Here is a 4,212-nt window from a genome sequence, read left to right as displayed (position 1 = left end):
TCATACATGAGTGTTTTTCTTATCTTTATTTATTCTTTTGACCACCAACATAAACAACAATGTCAGTAGCCATTACATCTAAAACTACATCCTCTTCCCTTTACACTAATGCAGTAGTTTAGTCATTTGTGGAAAAATAAACTAGTCTATAATTGGAGGTAATCACAACAGCATGTTCCCTGGGGTATAAATAGTCTGGTGTAAAATTATATTAGTAAAAGATTATGAATCAGTGAGAATTAAGGTCATCCAGGGCTCTCCAGTTAATAATTCCCAACTCTACTGCAGGGTACCAAAAGCAAGGTATTTTCTATGAGGATCTCAATCTTCTGTGATCCGAAAACATCGCTTAGGCTAAAGTGAAACATGACTCTTATTACATTGAGGGTGGTGTTTTCTTCCTAAAGAGGGAGCTGCCCCAGGAATGTTTCAATTCAATTGAAATATTTAAAATCATGACTTTTGATATTTTGGTCTAAATTTTTTATTGTGGTAAAATATATAAAACATAAAATGTCCCATTTCAGCCACTTTTAAGTACACACTTCTGCGTCATTAAGTGCATTCAAAATGTTGAATAATCATCACCCCCATTCATCTCCAGAACTTTTGCCTCTTCCCAAAAGGAAACTCTGTACCCATTAAACAATAACTCCCCATTCCTTCTTAAGTCTAATTTTGGTCAATTTTATAGGTTTGTATATCCCATTAAAATATTTTCAACACTGATTCATACCCTCTTGAGGTAAACATATTTATAAATAGAAATAAAATAGTGTCTTATTCACCTCTTTTCCCTTGTGGAATTTAAATGAAACGTGATTTCCACGGGGACACATTGTATAATGATCAGATATTTCTACCTCTTTAAAACCCACACCAATGGGAATTCCATGTGTAAAAGAGAAACACACCAGGGAAACTTGACATGATACTCATTAACAGAAAGCTTGGGTGGGTGTGTTTGGAAGGAGTTTTATACAGTTAATGATCTTAAACTCCAATCCTTGTTTTTCTTTCTGCAAAAGCAATGGGCATTCCGCAGATCTGACTGGGGCACAAACCACACTTTGTTTTCTTCCCAAAAAAATCACAACTAAGCAGGAATGCTCCTGCCAGAGAAAGCTTCACCTGCTAAATTCCAACAGGACTAGGAAAACAAGCCTTTCCTCTTCAATAATGATTTCACTCCCCAGTTTGGTAACTGAAATAGGCACACATTTCCTCTCCTAACTTGAAAATCTCACCACTAGGTAGACTGAATTTTCAGCTCTGAGCTTCAATGATACAAACTATTTCCAAAGAAGAAATTAGCTACAGGCTGGGAAGATTGAGGCAAAACTTTCCCTGTGAAAACAATTGATGTTATGTCTTAAAGAGGAATATGCCTTCTCTACAAAAGAATCCTGATTAATTAGTAAGAAGTCACTTCCTTTATTTTTAACATTCTCTTAAAAACTTTAAAAATCAAACAATACTGTACAGGTTGGATATATCTGCCTTGAGTAGACATGACAGAATCATAGAGGGTTATTTCTGAGTCCTCTGGTCTTTCATCCTGAGACAGACCTTCTCCACTGCAAATACTTACTGCCCAAGAAACTACCCTGAACATAGTGTTGTCAGATAAAATACAGGACACCCACTTAAATTTGAGTTTCAGATTTTTTCGTATAAATATGTCCCCAAATATTGCATGGGGCATACTTCTAATAAGAAATTATTTATTGCTTATCTGAAATTCAAATTTAACTGAGTATTCTGTATTTTTATTTGCTAAATTTGGTAACCCTATGGCACACAAGCAAGATTCATTAAATATTTCTAAAGGAAAGATTTCTTAAATACATCAAAGCTTTTCTCCTACCAAAGTATGAATAGAACATTGGACTGTTGATGTACTACATGACAACTATTCACCTTTGTACCCTTCTTAATATTTTACAATAAAAAAAGAGAAGCAAGACCAAAGATCTGTGATGGATATTGTTAAAAATTAAATGGAAAGTATGTAAGACTGAATCAGAGAAACTGATCTGACCTCCCTGTGGTTATAAGGTAATAACTCATGGATTGGTTGTTATTTAGTATGTGAGTCTAGGAGTTTACCTGAGCACAGAGTGGACACGTGCTATTGAACCAGACTAGTGTTTTCACTGTAGTTACTTTTAAAGTACTTTTCTTTAGGGTGGGTTTGGTTGTTTATTTGTTTGGTTTTTGAGTCATGTTCTATATTTTTTATTCTTTTTTTTCTTTTGGCAATCAAGTAGAAATTTGGTATTAGAGGAGTATAGCCCAAAGAATGCTGGAGAAATTTATGTGGCACTTTTGGAAAATGGAACAGTGAGACTCCATTAACAAATAGATATGGACTCTGCTGACCTCTCTGCCTCCACATTCGCTCCAACAGAGACAAACTGCATATAGTTTCTGAGACATCGCTGCTGCCCTGGCCCAAGGAACCTGCCTACATCTATCATCTAAGATGCCAGGCCTTGAGGCTTCAATGTGGAGGTACTTGCCCACGTCCTCTCCCCACCCAGGTCTTGCTCTATCCCCTGAACACAAAAGAGAACTGCTGAAAACCATCTTGCAAATACAGTTCGTCAAACACCATCTTCATCTTCTTCCTGCAACTCCTCTTTCCACATGGAAGAGAAATCAACATATCTGATTCACCATACCTGTCCTTATTAGTCTTTTTAAATCAGTCTTATTAGCCTTTGGTCCCACACAACTTTCTTACTCTTCCTCAACTAAGCATACATCCATTCATTTGTTCATTCAACAAATATCCAGAGATCCACTGGTAAACAGAAGAGACAACAATTCCTACCCTTGTGGAGCTTGCATTCTCATGGGAAGGTGGCAGGGTTGGGGGGGGTGGTTGGGGAGAAGGAAATCAACAATAAAGCAATAAATAAATGTTAAATTTATTACAATTTAACATATTAATTTAACACGATGATAAATGTTTAATGTAATCTAACATGCTTATTTAACATGGTGATAAATACCTTAGGAAAAAAACAGGGCCCAATAAAAAGGTGGGGATTGCAATTACAATCATCAAGAAGTGACATTGGGGCAGAGGCTTGAAAAAAGCGAAAAAAAGGCATGTCTGGGGAAAAGTATACAGAGACAGAAAGAATAGCCAGGGCAAAGGCCCTGAGGCCAGAGCACGGAAATAAAATTCTGGAAATCCAACTCTCAAGCCTGCAACATGCTCCAACATGCTCAATTCCAGCTTAGGCTCACCCTGGACTCCCTGCTAGAATGACTGATTTGTTTGCATTTCTGTCACCACGTGGCAGCCCCACAGACATTTCTCCTTTGGCGGTTGCTCTCTGTTAGGTTTTGCCAGTGGGGGCATTAAAGGGAGATTGGAAGCCCAGAGGCAGGAAAGGGACTTATTCCTTCCTGTCTACTTCCTGTTTCCTGTCAGCATCATTTATGATGGCCCTTCACCTTGGAAATGGCTGTTACGACAAGTTACCACCTTTAACCCGACTCCCAAAGCCAGCCTCATCAGGCCCCTCACAGTATCTGCTACAGAAATGCAGCCTCACCTCTGAGTGCAGCCTTCACTTCTGTAGACTCTGCTTCTCTCTTTGTTTCCACAGCCCTAAAGTCATGAGCTGCTTCCTGCAGCTACTGTCTCCCTATGACTTCAATGCCCCCTTTTCCCTTTCCAGCAGTCCATCACCCATTTAATGAATTCACAATACTAAATTCTCTCTGTTAAGATAACTTGCATGGTTTCTTTTTCCTGACTGGAACTTGACTGATAAGGGAGCTGGAATGTAACTTTCCGGAAGTCACAAACCATGTTTTTATTCACCTCTGACTCCAAGCACTTAGCACAAAACCTAGCATATAATAGTGCTCAATCAAAGTTTGTTGAAAGAATAACAAACAAATATCATATCCACTCACTGACAAAGTAAATTGAGACCAATGCCTGGACACGTGACACCCAAACCCAGCTATCCCCTTAAGTATTCAGAAGATTGCCTTGGTCTGTCTTGCCGAAGTAGACCATCTGCAGGGTGGCGATGTGAGCAGAAACACCCACCTCCCACTCCCATCCCCTACGCAGAGGGAGTTTGTGCAGAATGAAGAGGGCATGGGCGGAGAATGCAGTCAGGAACAATCAGTCCTTAGGCTACCGCTAGCCCAGGGAGATTTTGAAACAAGAAGAGAGTGTTTGGG

Source organism: Aethalodelphis obliquidens, unplaced genomic scaffold, assembly GCF_003676395.1.
Source record: "Aethalodelphis obliquidens isolate GAN/ISIS:26980383/991018 unplaced genomic scaffold, ASM367639v1 scaffold24, whole genome shotgun sequence".
In the NCBI taxonomy this organism is placed as follows: domain Eukaryota; kingdom Metazoa; phylum Chordata; class Mammalia; order Artiodactyla; family Delphinidae; genus Aethalodelphis; species Aethalodelphis obliquidens.
The sequence above is the reverse complement of the archived record's forward strand: the minus strand, read 5'-3'. Positions refer to the sequence as shown.